General features: G+C 34.3%; 1 protein-coding gene across 3 annotated transcripts in view; it reads left to right on the top strand.

Moving 5' to 3' along the window:
* Positions 1 to 25660, top strand: part of RUNX1 (runt related transcription factor 1) — a 341271-nt gene that overhangs the window by 54606 nt on the left and 261005 nt on the right. Inside the window, exon 1 of one of the 3 annotated variants that reach the window (XM_027875545.1) lies at positions 6233 to 6252. The exons of the other annotated variants lie outside the window; for them this stretch is intronic. The gene's annotated coding sequence lies outside the window, so the exon portion shown is untranslated. Of the gene's footprint in view, positions 1 to 6232; positions 6253 to 25660 lie in introns of those variants that run through there. 3 annotated transcript variants of the gene reach the window in all.

The raw sequence follows: 25660 nt of genomic DNA, 5'->3' as shown, positions 1-25660 counted from the left end.
CCCCCTTAGTAGTCACATGGGTCAGAACTTGAAGGCAGTTAAAAATTAATATCCCAGTCAGAGAAGAAACTAAAAGAGCTTTGAGGTCCAACCCTCAGGGGATATGAGAATAAAGGGAAGGAGTCAGAAAGTGACCAATAAGGGAATATATGGAAAATAAAGATTAAAATTTCCAAAGATCTCAAGAAGAAGACTCAGTTAAAAACCTTGTGTACCAGTAGATGAATTATCATGGAAGATATTAATAACAGCATGGAAGATGGAATTAGAGACATCTAAACAAGTCCAAATATCTGTGAATAAATATTGTAAGACAAAAGTAAATTAACTGATACTTGATGAAACAGAGGACCCTATGGTTTTCCATGAAAAAATGGGATCACAGCAGTATTTTCCTGAAAATCATTCAAGAGAGAAACAAGAATCATTAGAATAAAAATTACGGCCTACACAGCAGAAATAATTAGCAAAAGAGAAAATCTTGAATCCATCATGGCAAGTTACATCAAAGAAACAAAAGAGAAAACAATTGATTGGTAATGCTTATACACATAAATAAAAAGTACCCTGGAAGAAGAGAAGCAAAAAACAATGAGGTTTAGAGAAAATATGATCCCTGCAAAAGTGAGATATAGTGATCTCAGAGATAATATTCCTAGAAACAACTTACCTATTACAGGTCTCCTGAAAGAACAAAAGTTTAAAAAGAAACATAATTCAAGGGATGATATAAGAAAATTGCTCAGATATTTTGAACACAGAAAACAAACTGGCAATTGAAAAAAAATCCATAAATCACATCTATGAAAAAAAAGCATAAAAATCTTTTCCTTACAAATCTAAGACACATAGTGGTTAAATTACCAATTCTAATGACAAAAATGACAAATTCCATAAGTGATAAGGAGAACTCCTAATACAAAGGAAGGGAAATTTGGATAATGCAAGACTATTTTGCATCCTCTGGAAATCATAAAAGGGAATGAAATAATGTGTTCTGAAGATCAAAAACACTCAGGATTCAACCCAAGATGACATATCCTGAAAACTTAATCGTCAATGAAAATAGATGGGCATTTAAGAAAAGAAAGTCATTTGAGGCATTCCTATCCCTTTCTCCCCCCCCAAAAAAAAATAATAACACCTAGGCTGTGAACCTGTATGACTGAGAAGATGCTGATGGGAAGAATTTTCAGAAAAAGATAAGAAATTCATTTTTGGACATGTTAAAATTGAGATATCTATGGATCATCCAGTTCAAGATATCCATTAAGCAGTTGGAGATGTGAGAAATGGGATTGGAAGAGAAGCTAGCTAGAACTAGATAAATAGATCTGAGAATCATCTACATAAATGCAATTAAAACCAAGGGAGCTGATGGCATTATCAAGCAAAATATTCATTCAATCAATGGTCAGGAAGCCAGCATTATTAATTGCTCATTATAGCACTATGTTAAGTGCTAGGAGTATAAATACAAATAAAGGTCAAAAAAAATCTCTACTCTGAAGGAACAGAAAAAAAGAGGAGATCTGAAGACAGAACCTTAGGGGATATCCATGGTTATTAGGCATAACCTAGATGAATGACCAGCAAAGGACACTGAGAACATGCAGTCAGGAAGGAAGGATGAGAAGACAGAGAGAACAACGTCAAGAATACCTACAGAGAAGAAAGTATCAAGGAGAAAAGGGTGGTCAACAGTCAAACAGCTTCAGAGAAGGAAAGAAGAATGAAGATAGAGAATAGTTCATTGGATTTATCAATTAAAATATCACTGGTAACTTTGGAGAGAGGAGTATTTACTGAATGATGAAGTCAAAATGTATATGATATTTTCATTATTCCCATCATCCTCCACTTATCCCCCATAACAATCCACTCTAAAACTACTCACCCCTTCCAACATGCTTTCTGGAACGCATGTTCCATAGATTTTAAAATTTTCTTTCATTTCATTTTTTTTCCTTTCTCACTCCTTTCATTTCTTTGAACTATTTGAGATTGGGTTCCTTGCAGATGACACAATTTCTCTGGTTACATTTTTGAGTATTGTTTACACTATCATTCATAGTTCCCAATTTACTTCCCATACAAAATTAATGCATTTATGGTAAAGAAAGAAGTGTCTAATGGGAAAAAATTATTCTATCAAATATCATAGATAACAGTTTGGGATCCAAGATTTTATATGTATGTATATATACATATACATGTTTATATAAATATGTGTACACATTTACATGAATATATGTATTTCTCTGAATGGGATGGAAAGGGAGTAAGTAGCACATGATAGTTTTCCATTCTTCTGTCTTGAGGATTACTTGTTACTTAATTTAATTAAACTCTTTCCTCAGTCTTGCTGTGTGCCCTTTCCAATGTGCTCTCTGTAATGCCTGCTCCATAAATTAAAACAGACAGACATACAAAAACCTTGCTTTCATCTTAAACTTTTTTCCCTTTCTTACTCTTTTCTTCTCCTTGTGTTATTTGAAATTTGGTTCCCTCCTGATGATAAAGCTTCCCTGGCATTGTCTGCACTTTCTTTCATAACCATGGTGGGGGAACTGGAATAATCTTTATTCCCAACTGCCACTTCCAGGCTCTCCCTCTACTACCATTACTCCCATTACTATTTACATATGCATATATGCATGTGTATATATAGATATTTATATGTGTATAATATTTATACATATAGTTGTATACATGTATGTGTAAATGTATGGATACATGTGTGTGTGTGTATTATATATATATAATACACTCACACACACACACACATATATATATACACACACACACACACACACATATGTCATTCCTCATTAGGTAAGCTGCCAAAATATAAGAGTTTTAAAAAGAAAAATTTCAAACCATTAACAATGTTAACAGACCTAGTCAAGTAATTTAACCTCTTGGTGCCTCAGTTTGTGCAACTGTAAAATGGGAGAAATAAAAGCACCTACCTCTCAGGGAAGATGTGAGGATCAAAGGAGATAATATTTTAGAGCTTAGAACAGTGGGACCACACATAGGTGCTTTATAAATTCTTATTCCCTTTCTCTTCTTATTAACAACCATTTGAAAAAGTGCTCCACACCAAATAAGAGAAATTAGAAAATAAACAACCCCAAAGTTTTACTTCACACTCAGAAAAATTTCAATGATTTCAAAAAATGGGAACAGTAAATTTTGGCTGGGTGGAGGAAGGGAGAGGGAGGGGAGAAGATAGGCTTGTTAATGCATTGTTGGTGAAACTGATCTGTAAAAACATTTTGGAAAGGAATTTGGAATTATGCAAATAAAGTGAATGAAACACCCATACCTTTTGATGCAGTGATTTCCCCTCCTCCCTCCCATAATTGGTCTATAACCCCAAGAAGGTGATTGATAGAAAAGAAAATCCCTGTGTATATATAATATATGATATATAATCAAAAATTATATTAGCAATTTTTTGTGGTAACAAAGGATTGGAAACAAAGTAGATACCTATCAATTGAAGAATGGCTAAACAAATTGTGGTTCATGAATGTAATGGCATATTATTGTGCTGAAAGAAATGACTAGATGTGATGAATAAAAAGAAGCATGCAAAGACTTACATGGTCTAATGCAAAGTAAAGTAAATAGAACCAATTATGCAATATACACAATAACTACCATAATGTAAATGGAAAGAATAATCAGAAAAAACATAATTGAATGTTGTAAAGATAAGACACGAGAAGACACTAATCCTACTCCTTTGCAGATGTAGGAGAGTTGTGGGTGTGGAATATTGTATATTTTTTTTCAGATTTTTTCAATGTTAGATCACTTTTGCTCATTCTTTCTCTTCTTCCTTTCTTCCATTAAAATATTATATATAACATATATTGGAATGGTGGGGAAGAGGGAAGAATAGTTGGAGAAATACTGGTAGTATAAAAAACAAAAGATATCAATAATTTATTTGAAAGAAAATTTTGAATAAGCAATACTATGTTAACAGATCTTGTTCACTTTAATTACAAAGACAGAGGAGAGAGACAGAGACAGAGAGACAAAGTATGTTTCTGACCAGCTCCCTCCTTAATCCAATAGCACCTGCCATAAGACATCCAATAACCTGTTCTTTAGCTCACAGAAAACATACAAAAGAGAAAGCTGTGGCTAAAATGACTCATGTTACAAGCCAGCTGCTTTCCAGAATTCGTTAAGCTTTTAGGGTCCAGATCACTTTTTGTGGTTTTCTATAGACTTTATTTAAAGGGAGAGGAATATATCAACACTGCCCACATAAAAGTCAAGGAAAAACAGCTAGTTAGGTTAGGATAAGTACCCAAACTTTGTGCTAGGTGTTTTATTATTTTTTTGTCATTCTTCTCCAAATCTTTGTAAAGGGTGTTGGGTGGAATCCTTGTATTTTTCAAGAATCAAATCTCTATAAGCTTGTCCTAATATTTGTTCACTAAAGATAACATTTAACCCTGACCAGAGTACTATTTTCCTAGGAAGTCCAAATATACATATTCTTGTTTCTATGCACCGATGCAAAGTTGTATGAACTTTCTGCTTTTCTATTCAAAACATCCATAAGATGCACAGTGACTACCAGAAGTATAAGGGCATGATCTTCTACTCCATTGCATCTCTTTTCCTTAGCACAGTGCCTGACATATTGAAAGTAGTTCAATAAATAGTTGAAGAATGATTTGAAACATTTATGAAACATGATCTCTCTTTGACAGTTCCATCATTCTAATGTTCTTTTGAATATTTTTGTTTTGTAGTTTTCTATTATCTAGTAAGCCCCTCTACTATATAGTTCTATAACATAGTAAACCCCAATCTTGGATGATAAATTCAATGAGAGTTGTCTCATCCAAACCATAGGTAATCCAGAATTCACCACAATGCTCTACAAACAATAAGTAATTAACAAATGTTTATCAGATCGAATAATATCCTAAAACATGTTCTCTTCCAAAAAGTCCATAGATGTAAAAGGTGTACTACATTAAATTGTCTCCATATAGTCTACTCAGGCTGGGGTGATCTATCATTTTTTTTGAGAAGCTGCTATCTCCATCATTGGTTTATAAGGTTCATACTGACTTTGCAACATCAAAGATGTAAGTCTGTTTCTAAATCAGAAAGAACAATGTGGTGCAGTCCGAAGCACCCTGCATTTGGAATCAGAGAACCTGGCTTTGAATTCTAGTTCTCTAACTTAACTGTATATATGTCTTTGAGCAAATAACTTAATTTCACCTCAGTTTTTTTTTCTTTTTTGAAAAAGAGAAAATTGTTCTATATAAGCTCTAAGGTTCTTTCTAGCTCAAAATCTATGATCCTGAAAGAGAAGAGATATCATAGAACGACCTTACCTTAAGAACTTGAGTTTTTAGCAGTACCTAAAGTAGTTGTCAGGACTCCATGTCCATGTTATTGTATATGTGTATGTGTGTGTGTGTGCAATGTACCTTTTACCAGTCCAAAGTTCTTTCAGAAAATACTGTCAGGAACTCAAAAATGTAAAAAAAAAAAAGTTTTTTTTTGTTTTCACATGTAATCGGGAAAAAATAAAATATTAATAGAAAAAAAGAAAATGGCATGTCAGTTGAATAAGTCAAATATCTAAAATAATCATTCTTAATTATTTTGATGCCTGGTAGGTTTTTTTTAATTAGGAAAAGACAGTTTTCCCTAAACTAAATGGTGTTCAAGCTATCACCTTTACCTGTCATTCCTTAAAACTAACTAGGTCCCATTAACTGTTCCCTCATATGTCCTCATACAGATTACTGTTGGTGCCATAATAAGAGGAAGGTTGTATTTCTAAGGAACAATATAAAGTGAATATAGCATCAAGCTGATGATTCTGAACAAACTCTGGATAGCATCCTTGTTTTTAGATATATATGCAAAACTCAATGTATTAGGAGGTGTCTATGCTAAACAATAATATTCATGATTGTATATTAAATGATATAAAAATGACTTTCTAATCATTTAAGGTCAGTTTGGATACTTATATATTTCAAATATCTGAAAGACAACATTGGCATTGATAATCAGATATATAGATATATGCAACTAATGCTTACCTTTTTTATGAATGTATCATTTTCTATCTTAATAGTTATTTGTGCATATGTAATATCTCCCTTGCTAGAGTGTAAATGCCTAGAGAACAGAGACTATGTCTTATTTATATACCTCTGTTTCTCCCCAGGTACCCAGGACAGTGTTTTATAAGTAGTAAGTACATTTAATAAGTCTTTTGAAATCAGATAAAGATGTCAAGAACCCAGTGATACCTGTCAATAATAAATATAAGAGTGATGGTTTGCCAAGGTAGATATAAGTAAGATTAAAAACTAGGAAAGATGCTCAGAAATAGCACAGATTTTGTATTTTAAGAAGAAAAAGAAACAAATGTACATGTTGCAAAGAATGGGATGGTGAAGTAGTTTGAATAGATAATTTGAAAGGAAAACAAAATTAAAAAGCAAAGTCTAAGTAAAATAAGCAATTAAAGGACTTCTACCTCAGAGAGGACTATATAACACAAGTACAAAAGGTCTTATGATCCAGCTCACATTTCAGCTTGAACCCATTGTTGTACAAGAGTATATAATCAGGAACATTGGAGAATTTTTTTCATTTTTTTGATATTGCTTTTGTCAGTTGTTGTTGTTCTATTTTGATACCTCCTTATGCTTCAAGAGTCTTCTTATTTCTAAGGAGAAAACAAGGGATAGTTGAGAATTTTCCATGCCAAAGGAGCAAAATTTAGTAAATTTTACTTATAATTGAACTGAAATCCCATGTGAAATCTCCCCACCTCCCAGTGGTAATTTTTACTTTTATCTTTTTAAATGCTAGAATTAGGTCTTGATATACTCCCATCACTTATGTGTCCTTTTTTTTAACAAAGGAAAAATTAAACAAAATCCAGCTGAAAAAGTGTCTGAGGGTATATGCCACATTCCACACCCATGAGAGTCCATTTCTATACTTATGTTTCCTCCTTGTTTTCTTTGCCACCAGAATGAACATTGTATTTTATCTAAGTTCAGTATAATTTACAATTATGTGATTGTCAACATTGTGTATATATTTTCATTGATTCTACTCTTTTCATTTTGTATCTGTTCATTTGAATGGCTCCAGATTTCTCTGAATTTTTCATGTGTATAATTTTGTATAGCATCATAATATTCCATTATATTCATATGACATATTTGGTTCAGCCATCCTCCAATGGATAGGTACTCCAATGGATAGGTACTCACTTTGGTTTTGTTTTGTTTTGTTTTGTTTCTTGCTAACACAAAGCTATGAGTATGAATATCTTATTCTGTATAGGACCTTCCTTTTTTGTTATTGACCTCTCTGGAGTATATGCCCAATAATGGGATGACTGAGCCATAATAGACAATTTAATAGTTTTCCTTATATAATTCTATATAGTTTTCCAAGTAGACCAATTCATAGCTCCAACAACAACATATCAGTGTTTCAACTTCTTCACAACCTTTCTAATACTGACAAATACTATTGTTAATAATCTTTGTCATTTGCCAGATATGGGCTGAAATTTCAAAGTTGCTTTTATTTGTTTCAAAGTTGTTTATTTGTTTGTTTATTTGTTGTTTATTTGTTTATTCAGATATAAGTAAAATTTACTAAATTTTGCTCCTTTGGCATGGAAATACAAAGGTGTATTTATTTTTTTATTTATTTGTCTTTTATTAGTAACAAGTTGGAGCATTCTTTCACATGGTTGTTGGTAGTTTACATTTCTTATTTTAAGAACTTCTCATTCATATTCTTTGGCCACCCATCTCTTGGAAGCTGGCTCTTGTTCTAGCATATGTGTGTCAATTCTTGGATCAGATGTTTAGCAGAAATATTTAAGGTAAAGGTTTTTTCCCCCTAATCAACACTTTTCCTTTTTTAAAAAATTACATTGATTTTGTTTATAAAAAAATTTTTTAAGTCTCTTTTCAAAATACTAACTACTTTTTTGTGGTTTTTTTTTATTTTTTAAGGCAATTGGGGTTAAGTGACTTGCCCAGGTTCACACAGCTAGTAAGTGTCAAGTGCTCAGTCTGAGGCCGGAGTTGAACTCAGGTCCTCTTGACTTCAGGGCTGGTGCTCTATCTACTGTGCCACCTAGCTGCCCCTAAAATACTAACTACTTTTTAAAAAAGTGTAACTAGAAAAAATTTTGGCATGACATGAAAAATTGTGGTCATGTATAGAAGGGATCTACAAACTTGAATTTATTGGGGAAAACGTCATAGGTGATGGAGAGTTAGTGTCTTAAGACTATTTTATGCTACTTTAAGGATACATTTTAGACTTGAATTAAAAAAAAAACTTCAGAACCTATCACAGCTTCTGCCAAATATAGAATATAAAATGAAAAATTAAAATGTGTTGTCTTTTAATTTACATTAAAGCAATGTTGTTTTGAATAGCGTGTCATAGGGATCATATTTCTAGATTAATTTATTGTAAAACCAAAGAGTTGACAGTTCATAGGTATGTGTCCCCACTTTCCCATTCTGTTACTACTCTGCCCAGTGACTGCATTTCCTATTTACTCTCATCATACTGGAGGGAGAAATAGCTACAAACAAACCAAAAGCTTTGTAGAGAGAAAGTGTCTTTCTGTAGCTAATTTAAGCTTGTGGGAATATCTGTCAAGTTCTTCCACTTCTCACTAAGCCAAAGAAGATACATTTCAAAATCAAAACATGTCCTCAAAGGCTAAGACTTGTAATCAAATAGATCTCAAGCAAATTTCTGCCTGTGCCCTTGGGAACAGTCCATCTGTTTATGGTGTAATTGGGATGACTGAATAACTTATAGTTTCAAAGAAGATCATGGTCAATGTCAAGGCATCATTGTCTATAGGGAATGGGAATAATTTACGTTTATTAAAAAGGAAAAAAAGATTAAAATATGATTTATAAATGCTCCCTTTGGAAATGGTGACTTGCCCATAGACAGTGATAATTTGCTGGACAAGTAAGTAAAAGGCTGATTTCAGTCATTTTTGTCCATGGATAAAAAAAGATGGGCTATTTAGGAATGTGTAGAAGGTGGTACCTTTTCTGGATATGTTTTCTATAACTCAATTAGGGTCTGACTCTCTGTGGGACCTTGGGCATATCATTTTAATGTTTTTGTGCCTTAATTTCCTCAACTGAAAAACAATAGGTTTGACTAAGTAATCGATCAAGTGCCATCCTGTTTTAAAGTGTCTACATAATTGATACCATGGTGAAAATGTTCCAAATGTGAATATATCCTCATGTCTCCCTCAGAATTGCCAGGAGGAATAGCATTCATATTAAATGAGCTGTAGGATTTCATGGGAGACACTGATGCTTGAAAAAGCCCCAGCACATTACATGAAGTTGGATATAGTAGTGGAATCCTATTTCAGTTCTGGCCCTTGGTCTCTACCATATATGCCGCTCTTGTGGTTACAGTAATTGGGATATATCAAATATAGCCAGATTTCTTTGACCTTGTTTGGGATACACAATTTTTATAGGAAAAAAAAGAAACCCTGTCAATGTTGTACATGTATTTCTCCTTTTTCTTTATGATAGTTTCTACAGTGTGTGGATGGTTTTGATCTTGGTTACTTATTCAATGATATACTAGTGTTAATGTAGAAAACTCTGTTATTTAATGCAAGATAAAAGAAAAGGATATTGTGGCTAATAAAATATTCTGGTTGATGGTTACAATATATGCCATTATTGGATTACCAAATAATTTAAAAATGTACAACATTAAAACTATTTAATAGTTTTTAATAAGATCATAAATATTATTTAATCTTCAATAATAATTACTTTCATTTACATACATTTACATTTCTTTAAAACTATGTAGTGGATAATGAAAACATTTTTATCTCCATTTTATAGCTGATGAAGCATAGACACTTGGAAAAGGTTGCACACCTAATGAGTAGCAAAGTTGGGATTTGAACCCTCCTTTCCTGTCTCCAAATTCAATCCTTTTCCTACTATTCTATATTGATGGCTCTTTAGGCTCTCCCAATGCTTCAAGGTCAGATAATCTTAGGTATAATTACCTCCTACACATAGAAGCACCAGCTTACATAGAATTCTAATTGAGAGAATACTGGGTAGCTGAGTTTGCTGTATTATACTCATATCTGGATTTAAAGTCATTCAGTATTTTCAGTCTTTCAACTTGTACTCTTACAAACACATCTCTTCTTGAAAGCTTAATCTCTACACAGAATTTTATTAGCAACTCTCTGACTTTTCAAGAAGAAAGTGTGTTATGGAAAAAAAAGTTAAAGCCCAGTTGAGTTGGCACAGGGTTAAAAGATGCAGTAGGATTTTCCTTCTTATAGATCAAATTTCCCTTTGACGCTGTTCTAAATTCTTTAGGGCAAACAGTAAAACCACTGATAATTGCCTGTTATTCAATGCACACACGACTAGCTTTCTTTCTGAAAGCTGTACATCTGCTTCTCGGTTACAATTGATGGACTTTTTTTTTCTTTTGGACCAGTAGCTCTTTTCCCGTTTGATATCCTAATAGAGGTGAAATCCCATCTTACCCTAAAAGTCCATTTTTTAAAAAATCCAGAAACCATTCATTTGCATTTCATAAGTGAGTGGCTTGACTTGTTGATCTGCTTTAGTGAATAAGCAGTCCGAAAATCTCTGTAAGACCTTATGATGAAGGCCAGAAGACAAATATGGCACAAAAACCTAATGTTAGAAGCATGTGGCAAATTAATCAGTGTTTTCAGGCTTGGATTCAATACTTTTTCCAAAGAGTTTTTGATAAATGTTGTCCTATACAGTTGTGGGGCATCATGAAAAGGTATAAAGAAAGTTTCATGGGATTCATTGCTTCCCCCTCTCTGCCCCCCACCCCACCCCACCTCCTGCCTGCTTCAAAATAATGCTCAGACTGTTTCCCTGACAGGTTCCTAACTGTACCTCCCCATTCAGAACTATGCATCTGCAGTATAGTGTCCGAGATATAGCAGATGCTTACCAAATGTTCAATGGGCTACAAAGAGGCCTGTAATTGCAGTCAGAAGAAATGCATTTGAGCTATAACTCCTATACTTTCCAACCCTATGACTGTCAAAAAGCCATTTCACTTCATTGTCAAATGAGGATAGAAATACTTTGTACTACCTACCTCTCAGAGTTGTTGTGAGGAAAGTTCTTTCTAAATTCCAAGGTGTTCCATACATATGGGTGCATATAATGGTGTTTCCTTTCCAGTTTTCTCTATTTTTAGCCTAGGTTGAGAGGAATTAGATGGCACAGAAGATAAAGCACTAAACTTGTAGTTGGAAAATCCTGAGTTCCAGGGCAGCTAGGGGAATCAGTGGATACAGCATGAGCCCTGAAGTCAGGAGGACCTGAGTTCAAATCCAGCCTCAGACCAAACACTTCACACTTAGTAGCTGTGTGACCCTGGGCAAGTCACTTAACCCCAATGGCCAGAAAGAAAGAAAGAAAGAAAGAAAGAAAGAAAGAAAGAAAGAAAGAAAGAAAGAAAGAAAGAAGGAAGGAAGGAAGGAAGGAAGGAAGGAAGGAAAATCCTGAGTTCAAATTCAAACAGCCACTTCCCAGCTATGAGACCCTAGATAAGTCATTTAACCCTTCTGTGCCTAAATCTCTTCACCTGTAAAATGGGGATAATAAAAGTACTTACTTCTAAGAGGTGCTGTAAGGATAAAGTGAAATAATATTTGTACAGAGCTTTGTAAACCTTAAAGTGTTATATAAATATTGATTATTATTATTGATTATGCTCTAATTCCTTCCACTAAAATAATTGAGAATTAGCTATATATTGTTCATAACCTTTTCTAAAAAATCTGTGAAATTGTCCTTTGATAGTAAGAGTTCACATTTATATAAGGCATTATGGTCACAGAGCATCTTTCATTCTGATTTGATTCTCACAGAAGTTAATACTGTCTCCATCTTACAGATGCAAAAATGGAAGCTGAGGGAGGCCAAACAATGTAAGCAGGGTCGCACAGCTAGCAAGGAGTCAAGCCCTTTCCAGTCAAAATTCCTAGTGTTCTTTCCACTCCACCAAGCTGCCTCCCATACTGCTTCGATTATTTATAGCAATATTTTCACTTTGTTCACACATCTCAAAAACTAGAAGCTCATTATTGCATCCCTCAGAAGAACTCTTTCATGACATCTGGCCTCTCTCCCAACATTTTGGCTGATTCTACTTGCATATGGAAGGGTAGATATATTGGCATTCATTCCGGTACTGTCATTGGTATGTTTGAGGTCTTTCTAAACTGTCATGTTGAGCACTAGAATCTAAGGACCTACTGACTCATTGCGAGACTTTGGCAGTCACATAATACTTATTGCTTCTAGGGAATGGGGAAAAATAATGGTAATAATGGCTCTCTGTCTTAGAGGTACATGGCCACATGTGTAAACAGGGTGGCAATTTATTTGGAATATATTTGGTGACTGTGTGTGGTAATACATGACAAATAGTAAAGGGTTGTTTTTCTGTTGGTCTAAAGATTCATTTGGGTCAATTTGTATCTGAATTGGTACTTTTTATAGTGCTGCCAGTGATAGCCTCAATTCAGTACTAAAGCAACCTTAAATAGATAATGGGAGAATCAAGCATATTTCTTTTACTGTCTGAGTTTTATATGTAAGTAATTGTCCTTCCAGTCCAACATAAGATACAGACATGTATAGAATGTCATATCTTCTTGCTAAGCTATAGTCTGGCTACTCAATATTTCAAGCACAAATGGCATTGATCAATAAAACTTTTGTCTCTGTTTTTTAAAGATAAACTAACATCAAAATCAGCATACCAGATGATGATAGGAGAAATCTGGGGGCTTCAACAATTTCATTGTTTAAGGCCCCAGGGAAGATGCTTCCCAAACTGTAAATATATCAATACAATAAAGATGAAATAATGTAATTTAAACTAAAGTAGTTTAGATGTTGGTGTGTTTTTTACCACTCATGTAATGCAGAAAGTTAATTTACATTTTCAAGGCAATAAAGCAGATCAACTCTTGCTGGAATGATCAAAGTAATTACTAGAACAACTGTATACACTAAAGAGAGAGAACAAAAAAGAAATGACACAGGAAATTTTCCCCATCCTACAATTTCAGTTGCTAAGGTAGATTTGCTACTCCAGAAGTAGTAAAATGGAATTAGAAGTTCCTTAGTTATTAGCATGACCTTATGGTTTTTTTTCCTTCTGTTTAAAATATATATTGCTGTGAGGTTGATGAAAAAACTGGAAAGTACAAACTTTATGCTTGGGACTCCCACCAGCTGGAGGCAGAGATACTGAGGATACAGGAACACAGCTGGGCAGCATATTTGGGTATATTTTAAGGGATGCCAGTAGGTGCCAGGAAATGGGGGGGAGGTATGAGATTCTCACTTCCATCTTTTAAACAGTACAATATGTTAAGAATACTGGTAGTGGCCTGGTTTTAAAAATAAGCAGAGAATCTCTAATGTTGAGCTTTAGGGGTACAGACTAATTAAATTACTCAGAGGGGGTAAAACATCAATCTAATCTGACTTCAATTTGATTTGCATCTGGAATTGAAAATGTGGTGCTTTGAAGGACAGAAGAGGCTGTTTCCTGAATCATAAATTGAGTCACACAGACTTCTAATGGTGTTTGCAGGACTGCAGACAAGCTGTTGTTCCTTAAAGAGAAGAGTCATATCTGTCTCTGTCTCTGAGTCTCTCTCTTTACCCCTCCATCTGCTTCTCCTTCCCATCTCTTTCTTCCATCTCTCATATTCATTCTCTTTCCTTATAGGTGAGAGTATGTTGCCAAAAAAAACCAAACACTTTTACCCACCTTGTATGAATGGAAGATATCCAGGCAGAACTATAGTGACCTGCAAAAGCTACTACCTATATATGACCCTTGTTTAACTTCTTAGGATCACAGATTTGGAGCTAGAAGGAACCTCAGAAGCCTTCTAGTCTGATCTCCTCATTTTATAATGAAGAAACTAAGGCCTAGTGAGGTTGAATATGTTATGTTACATAGCAACACAGGTATTGTCTCAGAGGTGGGGTTTGAACCCAAGGTTCTTTAAACAATCTCAGTTAAATTTGACTGTTCTCTTATTCCCCATATGTATTTACTAAGTCTTGTCTAACCAAATGCCCAACTCCCCAATATTTCCACCATCTATTCCTTCTTGACATTCCCACTTCCACCTCCCTCATCTAGGATCTCATTATCTCACTTGGACTTCTATAATGACTTTTTAAACACAGGTATTTTCAATGTCTCCATTTTCATTGTCAGTCAACAAACATTTATTCAGTAATTACTGTATGCCAAATACTATTCTAAGTGCTAAGGATACAAATAAGGTAAAAAGCATGGCCCCTGAACTCAAAGAATTTATATTATAATGGAAGAGACAACATGCAAACAGCAATGTATACATAAGTGTATCCCCAGTGTAAATGGAAAGTAAGCTCAGAGAGGAGGTATTAAACAGTGGGAGGGTACAGAAAATGCCTCTCACTATCCAATGAATAGTATAGAATACTGCCTTTAATGCATAGTTCTGCTTCTATCACTTCCCTTCCTGGATGAAAAAACCTTCAAGGATTTCCATAAACTCCTTAACTTAGCACTCAAGACACTCAACAATCATGCTTCCATATGCCTTTAAAGCCTCATCACAACCCTCTCCATAATGTAACCATAATGTAAATCTAGTCAAATCAGATTACTCACCCATTCCCTAAACATATTCTTTACTTCCTCTCCTCCTTACTTTAGTTCATACACATTCTATACACATTCTATACAAAAGTAAAGCCCTCCTCTTTCCTCCCTCAGCACCAACTGCTAGAGCTGCCTATTGAAATCCTATCCACTTTAAATAAAGCTGAAAGCAAGAACTGCATAATCCTTTATTTGGAGGATTGTCTTAATGAAGCCAATCTTGACTATAGTAAAGTGAATTTAAAGAATTATGCTAGCTTTCATTTGACCATATTGAAGATCTCAGTTTCTGGCATGTGGCAGAAATGCTGAATGCACCTGTGATCCCTGGGGGACTTGCTCCATTCTCCCTGTTCTGTAGTCAGCAAATAAATAAGCAAGTTTAGGGCAATCTGCAATTTAGGCTTCCCCTTTTGTCAGTGTGAAAGGTGCAGTTTTCCTTTTCAGCTGTGGAAATAATCCCAAAATTTGCAGGTGCAGGAATAACATCATGAATTGAAAGTAGAGCCAAGTCAGTTAAGATTTTTTTCTAGACAATCACCTGGTCTGTTTAGGAAAATTAAATTATTACTGTACCTGCATAATGGATAGGGTGGAGAAGGAGGGTCAGACTCCTGACATCTATTCTTAGCTTTATCGTAGACTTTTCTGTGATATATGGCAACAATAATAGACAGAAACTGTCACACTTTTCTTCCAAATCTCCTTGAGAAAATAATCTCACTCAACACTCCCCTGAGTTGAGTCACCTTCATCTGACTGGGAAACTGAATTGGTTTTCCAGGTCAAATCCAATGACAGTAAATACTATATCTCTATACATTATAACATAAAGGATTTCTAGGCCCCAGGTGATGACTTATGCAATGCTCTAGTATTTCATACATCATAATTCTCATACAACAAAAGGCTTTGAAATGTCCTGAGGAGCTCACTGAAATAGGATGTTACTTTTATTAGGTAATAAGCCCAAGTGTTCGATTGACACCTAAATGCACACTTTAACAAGTCCCAGGATTGTGTTCTTTTTACCAGTTTCCCAAGGCAATAGTCCTAAGCTGCTTGTGACTTAATCTTGTCAGGAACAGAATGACAGTACTAATGGTTGAAGCCTCATGCTTCAGTGGAATGTACTTCAGCCCAGAAAGAAGTTATGTGAGAGTTCATTAACTAGCTGTGTGACCTTGGGCAAGCTTCATTGATCACCTTTTTAGGTCTCATTTTCTTCATATGTAACATGGAAAGCTTTACTAGATGATTTTTGAGCCCCCTCCCTCCTCCCAGGTCAAACATTCTTTAATTCTATGATTCAAATTTCTACATTAAAGGAATATTTTGAGAGTGTTCAGTCTTGATAAATAACTTTGAAAATACTCTGTTAGAAAATCAAGAACATACAAAAGAGGGTGAATAGAAGCTTAGTTTGGAGAAACATTCTGAAAGACTCAAGATTATTATTAGTTTTTGCTTATTTAACTTTCTGAATATTTTTAAAAATAATATAACTTCATCTTATTGCAAATGTACTTGATGCAAGGAGCACTACTGATTTTATCTAAAGAAAGAGCATTTTCACTTAGGATATAAGTTTAGCTGACTTGTCATTTCACATAGAAAACTTAAACGAAATATTTATAATGTACTTTAGCATTACAAAGAGCTTTATGTACATTAGCTTTCATACACTATTTGACCCTCACATTTGATCCTCACAACAATTCTCAATTCATATCACTACTAATATACAGGTGAGCCAACTGAAAGGTCAAGTAGATTACCCAAAGTCATACAAATGGCAAGTGACAGAGCAAAACTTCAAATCCTGGTCATGGAGCTCCAGGGCCAATTCATTTTCTATTACATCTCTGCTGCCTTTACTATTAGAGATCACTGCATTTTAGAAGTTATTTATAATAAAAACAATATGTAATATTTATATTTCAATTTCACTTTCGTAAAGTACTTTATAAATATTATCTCTTTTTATCCTTACAGTAACCTTGGGAGGTAAGTACTCTTACTATCCCCATTTTACAGTTGAGGACACTAAGGCACAGAGAGGTTAAGTGATATGCCCCAGTGATGTGTCTCAACTAGTATCCAAGGCAGGATTCTGTTTCAGGTCTTTCAGACTTGAACGCCAGCTTTCTATCCACTGTACCATCTCATTGTTCTAGGAGTAACTTGGTGAGATAGTGTTATTCAGGTGAAACCATAGCTTTGTGATTCTTCTACAGAAGAATTGGATTTATGAAGTCAATGGTGGCATTCAGGAGAATTCTCACAAGATCTGTTGAAAAAAAAAGAAATAAATGAGTCACCTCAGGCAGGTTTCTCCCACTTTGTTCATCTATCATCAACAATGTGCAAATCAAGCACAGGAAAAGACCCAAATCAGAGGCACCAGAAGGTGCCGTGTATAGCCAATAAAAAAGATATATATACTCAAAGATGGCAGAGTACAGGTTGAAACCCAGCTAAACTCTCCCAGTATTCCACTCCAAACAACTTTAAATTAATGTCTCAGATCAAATTTTGGAACAACGGAGCCAACAAAAAAGGCCAGAGGGAGATATTTTTTTCAGCCTAAGACAACTTAGGAGGTCTGTAGGAGACATCTTTAATGCCCTATAACTTCTGTAGATAAATGAAAATCTTAGCATAAAAAAGGCAAAAGATAAAGACTTGCAAACAATAATAATGTACCCTTAAACACTGTGGTAGGAAAAGTGACCTTTAATAGACTAAGAGATTTTCAATAAGTCCTCATGAAAACACCAGACCTGTGTAGAAACTTTGAAATGAAAACACAAGAGTCAAGAGAAACCTAGACAGATAAATGCCCTTGAGCAACTGGAAGTAGTTAAAGGATTCAGATTCTTGTGTTTTAATAGGGAGAAAAGAGACAAGAATCCCCTCAAAACCTTACTGTCTTCCAGGGTCACAGAGGGAGTAACTAAAATGAAAACAGCCCCTGGGTGTGGTTTTGTCCTTTTATATAAGCTGTTTTAGGAGAGGAAAGAAAAGGGAAGAGAAAATCAATGTGATAAAGGAATGAACAAAGTGGAAAAAACTACTATTTCACATTAATAAGGCACATGAGAAGAATATCTAAATATAGAAGGGGAAGGGGTAATAGTCATCTCAGGACTTTACTCTACTTTGAACCATTCAAAACTCCTGGTGGATAGCCTCTTGTTGCCATATAACCCTGAAAAGAAGAGGGAATAAACACACACAGGCAAAGAGTCTGATGTTGAAATACATTAACGCACTAGAGTGGGAATCAGGAAAGGGAATGGAAGAGGAGAATCAAAGAGAGAATAGTCAAAAGCAAAATAAACTTCACCTTCATAGGAGTGATCAGAAAGGGAATTAAAAAGAGGAAAAGAAAATGTGAGAAACAATTATCATGGTCTAGGCTTAGTGAAGAGAAGCAAGGCAGAGAAATAGGAATGGACCAGTTCAAATTTAGATTACTAGTGTTGATCAGAATCCTTCATTCACCAGTAATACTCTTCCACCTTTGCCACATACTAGCTGTGTTACTGTCTACAAATCACTAAATCTCTCAGTGCTCCAGACAACTCTCTGACTAGAAGCTACAAAGAAGGTACCAATCTGTGTAAAAGAAGAAGAAGAAGAAGAAGAGAAAAAATTTCTTGTCTGGAGTTCCCTACACTGATAAAATCAAAAGTCTAGTAAATACGTAATGTGTGTGTGCATGCGCACACAAATACATACATATATACATATATATACATATATGTGTGTGTATATATATACATGTATATGAATAAGAATATGCTGAGAAAATATAGCAAGATTTCTGAATTTTGCACATTGCTTTGATAGTTATGTCACTATTGCTCAGGACAAGGTGATTTAAAAACCTCAGTGAAAATGTAAAAAATATTATAAATTTATATATGATGCACATCTTCAATAATGAGATTTTTAGCATAGTAAATCTTATCTTCTCATTTAGTTTCAGTGAGGATTGTAACCTAGACTATGTTATGTGGAATTCTAATGTTTAACATTATTTAAAGAGAAGTTCCATGAGAAAATTCCTAGACTACTAATATTTTCCATCAAAAATACAAAATATGAAATTGTGGGTATTCAGAAATTATAGGCAGTTATTTTATGGTATGAAAATTGGCTTGATTATCTCTATCTTACATCAAATTTTGTTTACCCTAAATAATTTCAGGGATATTCCATATCCCCAAATACACAAGACAAGCATTTTTTAAGTTCTGTCAACATATTTCAAACCCCAAGTATTTTTTGGCCCAATTAATGTTAAGAAGAATGTTGTATTATAGATAGTCTAAGAGATATCTTAGGCGGCTAGGTGGTGAGTGCCAGGGCTAGAGTCAGGAAGACTCATCTTCTTTCCTGAGTTCAAATCTGGCCTCAGACACTTACTATTTATGTGACCCTGAGCAAGTCACTTAACCTTGCTGCCCTCAGTTTCCTCATCTGTAAAATGAGCTGGAGAAGGAAATGGCAAACCACTCCTGTATCTTTGCCAAGAAAACCCCAACAAGGGTCACAAAGAACAAGGAACTACTGAAATGACTGAACAACAGCAAGAAGAGATATGTCCCCAATTTCCCAATTGAAAGGAGAGAGGAGATACTAAAGGACAAAAAGTAAATTGAGGTTTTTTGTTGCAAAGACATATCTCTGCATTTTCAATAGCTCTTAGCCTATTGTCTTAGTCAGAGTAGGTACTTGTATAAACATTTGCTGGTTTGCTTTTATTTTTTTAATTCAGTTTTCTGAAAAAGAAGATACACCAGTAGCTCAACTTATCTTGGAAATTATAGTACATGAATTTCTTGGGCTTTCAATATCTTACAGCACATTCTCTTTTCTTTCAATGTATTCTTCATTATCTAGAATGTCTGCTTTACCTCCACCTCCATGTCCTTGTCCTACCAGAATTCCTCATCTTTGACCAAATTAAGGATTTTTTCCCATTCCTGGAGATACTAAACTTGAAATCACACTCTACTTTTACCATAATTCCATTTCTCTTCTCCTTTAATTTGGATTATTTTTAGCATCTAACAAAGCTATATTGCTATGTTTTATATGCAAAATTTTACCTTTTAAAATTTCATATTTTGATATGACTGGAAATTTTGATATCTTTTTTTTTTAATTTTGAAGGTATTCATTCCCCTTTTAAATCCAGAGAGCTATGCCTTATAACAACAACAGCAACAAAACAGAAAGTAGAGTGAGTAGAGAAGAGTAGGTTCAGGTGAACTGAGTGTATCAGTATTGCAATATTTCACATCTATAATAGTCCATCCCTCAGCAAAGAGAGAAAGACAGAGAGAGAGAGATAGGAGGCATCTTTTTTCACCTCCTTTTCTTATCTCTTCTTTGAAGAACAAACTTGGTTATTATAATTTTATTACTTTCAATTTCTTTGTTCATTGTGGTTGATGTTGTCCATTTACATAGTGGTAATCAGTGTGTATATTGTTTTCCTGGTTCTATTTTCTTCATTCTACACAGTTCATAGAGCTTCTCATGCTTCTCTGAACTGTTCATATTTATTGTTTCTTATGACATAATCACATTCCATTATATTTATGTGCCATGATTTTTTTAACTACTCCCCATAGGATGGGCGTCTAATTTTATTCCAGGTCTTTGCTACAATGAAGAGGGTTGGTATGAACATATTGGTGCATAAGGGCACTTTCTTGACCTCTTTAGAGGTACATGCTTAGTACCTAGATCATTAGGTCAAGGGTTATGGACTTCATATTGTATTTTATACAGAAGTGCCAACTTATGATCTGAAAACAAATTGTGTCCTATACAATAAATTACAAATTACAAATAAAATTCAAATACTTTTCTATTGTTCAAAATTCCATAAAACAAATTTACTTATAGTGAGGACTAAACATATTTTGTCAGTCAGTGAATCAACAGGTATTTATTAAGTACTTACTATGGTCCAGTCAGTCAAGGAGACTTTTATGTTGTCAATATAAAACATTATTATTATTATTGTTTTATATAAATAAGAAATTGTTTGATTTTTGCTATCTGCCACATGTCCTTGGAGGGAAATTGTATTATTTTTATTTAAGCATAGATTTTAACCCTTAAATTAGCTATCTTTAAAATAATACTTTTGATATGTGTTCTCCTTTTTAATGCCAGCTAAAATTCAAGTGGACTTTTAATTATTCCCTTATAATGGAGTAAAAAGGGACCTTTGCAATCATCTAGTCCAATATTCAAATAAGAAAACAGAGACCTAGAGTTTAATTGACTTGCCAGAGTTATACAGCTATTTTTTTTTATTTTCAATCTACTATAACTTTAAAAAGAAAAAGAAATATGTTCCCAGATCACTTGGTTCCACCTATTGTAGTCAGAGTTTCATGGAAGGGATTATCATAGTTGGCTTAGATTCAGAGTCAAAAGGTACCTTAGTAGCATCTAGTTTAACTCTTTTCATTTTACAGTTGAGAAAACTAAGGTAGAAGGTCAAACAAGTAGTAAAGTGGCCTAGCTAGATTTAGAATCAAGATCCTTTGATTCTCCTAAGGAGGTATTTTTAACTCTGTACCAAATACCCTGTCTCTTCTCCTGAAAAAGGGTAGAGTTCAGTATGTAAGAAATACCCATAATTGATTTTGTCTTCCTAGGAGTAAGGGCTTCTTTCACTGTCTGAATATGTACATTCTCTTTTTTCTTTCCCTGCTGGCAGTACTGCTATTTCCAAATGGGTGGCTTAGTTTTTCTTCATGTTTGTTTGTTTTTATAACTATTATTGACTTCAGCTACTTATTGAGCTTCCTTTTAAACTGATGCCACCAAAGTGCCCACTTTAAGGTCGACATAACATTTTATTCAGGATAACCCTGTGAGATAACGTAGTATTAATATTTGGCTTGTGAGCAAAATTGCTTGGTACTGGCTAAGAAATAGAGTGATGGATCAGTGGAATAGGTTAAGTATGTAAGACACAGTAGTCAATGACTATAGTAATCTATTATTTGATAAACCCAAAGACCCCAGCTTCTGGGATAAGAACTCACTATTTGACAAAAACTACTAGGATAACTGGAAAAGAGTATGGCAGAAACTAGGCAAAGACCAAAATCTCACACCACATACCAAAATAAAGTCAAAATGGGTTCATGATTTAGCTATAAAGGCTGATACCGTAAGCAAACTGGGAGAGCAAGGAATAGTTTACCTGTCAGATTTATAAAGAATGGAAGAATTCATGACCAAACAGGAGATAGAGAACATTACAAAAAGCGAAATGGATAGTTTTGATTACATTAAATTGAAAAATTTTTGCAAGCAAAGTCAATGCAACCAAGATTAGAAGGAAAGTAGAAAACTGGGAAAGAATTTTTACAACCAGTGCCTCATTTTTAAAATATATAAAGAATTAAGGCAAATTTACAAGAATACAAGTCATTCCCCAATTGATAAATGGGGATGATAAATGATAAAGAAATTAAAGCCATCTATAGTCATATGAAAAAATGTTCTAAATCACTATTGATTAGAGAAATGCAAATCAAAACAACTATATCACACCTATCAGTTTGGCCAACATGACAAAACAAGAAAATGATAAATGTTGGAGAAGATGTGGGAAAATATTTGACAGATGAGGAAATAGAGTCAGAGATGGAAAAAGAGCTGGTGAAGGCAGCATGTTAAAGAGGAGAGAGTCTTAGCTTTGATGCAAAAGGACTTGACATACTGCCAGTGAAGAGTTGTGTAATTCTGGTAATCGCTTAACCTCTTGACCTGTTCACTTACCTGTAAAATTACGGTATTGGACTAGATGGTCTTTAAGGTCCCACCTACCTCTAACTCTGTGATTCTAAGTATCAGAGTCAAGACTCAAACTCAGCTTTGAGCAGCCAGATCCAATGTCATATTGTTTTTTTTTCTAAACCTGGTTTAATAAATGCTATACATGTCCAGCCAGCTAACCATCTAGCTAGCTAGCTATTTTTCTTTCTTCCTTCCTTCCTTCCTTCCTTCCTTCCTTCCTTCCTTTCTTTCTTTCTTTCTTTCTTTCTTTCTTTCTTTCTTTCTTTCTTTTTCTTTCTTTCTTTCTTTCTTTCTACCTCTATATATCCAGCTACTATTGGCCGGAATTTGGTTTCTAAAGGTTTTTGTTTTTTGCTTATTTTCAAAGCAGCCTAATCTCTCTATTAGCTATTTCAACTACCAGGGCAAATATTATCTAATATGTTTATGCATGATAATCATTAGGAAACTTGTACTTTTCTCCTCATCAATGGAAAGGATTTTATATAATTTAATTCAGATAATATATTACAATGTTGGATTTAAAAGTGGCCATAGAGATTATCTAGTCAAATATTATCATCTTACAATTGAGGAAACTGTGGCCTAGAGTTTAATTTACTTAGCAGAATTGCATAGCCGCTCAGTAGCAAAACTAGGTTTTGAACCCAAATTTTTGACATGGGACCACCCCTTGCTCTTTCTACTGCAACCCGGATATTCAACTTACTTGAATAAATCATCTTGCTTTTTTGATTTGTGAAAAGAGCACTCAAAAATTATATAGCTTATAGTGTACTTTCCTTACAACAGCCTTATGCCCTAGTTATATCAGAAGGACCAGGTGTGTCAATTTATACCATTTTAAAAAAAACTGGAAACTCCATAAGGCTTAAGTAGTTCTACTTCACACCTAATGGCTTTGTCTATATCTTTGTTATCAAGAGTCTTTAGCATTCTAAAGACTTCAAATAATGAAAGAAATAGAAGATATTGTTCTATCTTTGAGGACCAGATGCATGAAATTATACATTCTGGTACTTAGAAGTATTCTTAAATTCTGGTCTCACTAGTGTTTTAAGGGATAAAAGAAATGACAGTCACACAAGGACTTTTTAAAAAAGCATTTTATATAATTTTAACATTTTGGCAATGGACAAAATGAATGTATAATGAATTTCATAAAATATAATATTAGAATGAAAAATAATCAACCCAGAAATAATTTTCTCAGTTAATTGGTTTAATTATTAAATTAACTAATTTGTTGATATGAATATCGCACTTATTCAATTAAATTCAGAACATTTAGGCTTCGGGTCTCCCCTTCTCAGGCTACAAAGGGATCATAAATTACAGGAACAGAGATTGAGAACTGCAAGGAAACTTCTAGGCCTAAAGCCCAACCCCTTCATTTTAGAGATCAAGAAACTGAGTCATACAGGGGTGAAGGCATTTGCCTAGAGTCACACAATGTGCCTAAGCTAGAATTTGAACTCAGGACTTCCTGATTCTAAGCAAGTGCTTTAGCCACAGTGCCAACTCTTGCTACCTGTCTTCTTGGAGATTATCTGGGGTAATTAGTCTCATGTCCTGCCATTTCTAGATTATTAGTCAAGTGACACTAAAGACTCTTGCCTATTAATATAGCAAATAAAATTCCTTCCTAATCACTGAAAATCAGGTTTTCCATGGACTAGAGTTGTGCCAGGAAACTGAATATTTGCCCACATGCTGGATTAATTCTGGCAATTAAATAGGGAATGGGATTTAGATGATCTCTCAGAGGTCCTTTCCCACACTAAAGTCCTATAATTCTATGAATATATAAGTATTTTGTTGGACATTGATGTCAGTGATGTCAGCATTATATACTGAGTTGCCTAAACCTCAGTGTAAAATATGAGAATTTTGTGGAGTTCTCATTAAAAACAAAGTGCAGTACTGATGTTTCCTACAAAAAAGTTGCTGAGCTTTTGTCTATTTTTAAGGAAAATGTCAGCAAAAATGTAATTCCCTGTCTCCCAGCATTGTATCTATTAATGGAAGAACTCCAGATGTGCATGTGTCACTTCAGCTCATGATGTAATATCAACAGGAAAATGTGTCTCAAAATCTTTCATCTTTGAGCTAGAAAACTCCATGCAGACCTTTTATTACCATTCCTTTCACATTTGTTTTTCCCAAGTGAACAGCTCAGAGGTGATTCATTGTAAAAGGAAGACTATTCACCCAGACATGCCTTCTTTTATTTGCATATGGTCATTAGATTGTGATACTTGGCATGCCAGCTATTCAGACATTTTCTTTATAAAGCCAATATTGTGTGGATTTTTCCCTTTTTCTGCCTAGAGAATCTTCTAGAGGAAGTAGCCTAGTCCTACTAACCCTCCAATGTACAGGACAGTGGACTCCAAAATTTTGATTGTGCATTATTATTACTAAAAGTTTTTTGAGCAGCTATTACCAATAAATGTTTGTTTATAATGATATACATGTATAAATGGGCTAATTATTAAGGTCAGTATAAAACTTATGCAAAAACAAAATATTTTAAAAGGTGAGACAAAGAGCAAGTAATATTTGATCCTATATGTAATAGGAAACCACTGAAAGTTATTGAGGAAGTAAAATAATCAAACCTGAATTGTAGGAAAAACAATTTGGTAGCTATGTGTACATCAGATTAGAGAGGGGAGAAAATTAAATCAGATAAGATAATTAGGAGGAATCGAAATAATCCAGGCAAGAGATAAATAACATCATTTGACAACTGATTAGATCTATTGAAGTGAGTGAGGATAAAGAGTTGAGGATAAAAACCCAAGGTTTCAAGTCTACATTTCTAGAAGGATGGAAATGCCCTTGAAATAAACAGAGAAGTTAATCAAAAATATGAGTTTGTGGGATAATGACATAATAATGAAATCTGATCACAACTTATCCACACCTTCTCATGCTCTGTAACTTATATTGTCTCACCTAAATACTCACCAGCCTTTGTCTCAGACTACAGACTGCTTCTTCAAGAGGCACCTGA

Source organism: Vombatus ursinus, unplaced genomic scaffold (genome assembly GCF_900497805.2).
Source record: "Vombatus ursinus unplaced genomic scaffold, bare-nosed wombat genome assembly UNPS02014809.1, whole genome shotgun sequence".
NCBI classification, from domain to species: Eukaryota; Metazoa; Chordata; class Mammalia; order Diprotodontia; family Vombatidae; genus Vombatus; species Vombatus ursinus.
This window is presented reverse-complemented; position numbering and strand designations above follow the sequence as displayed.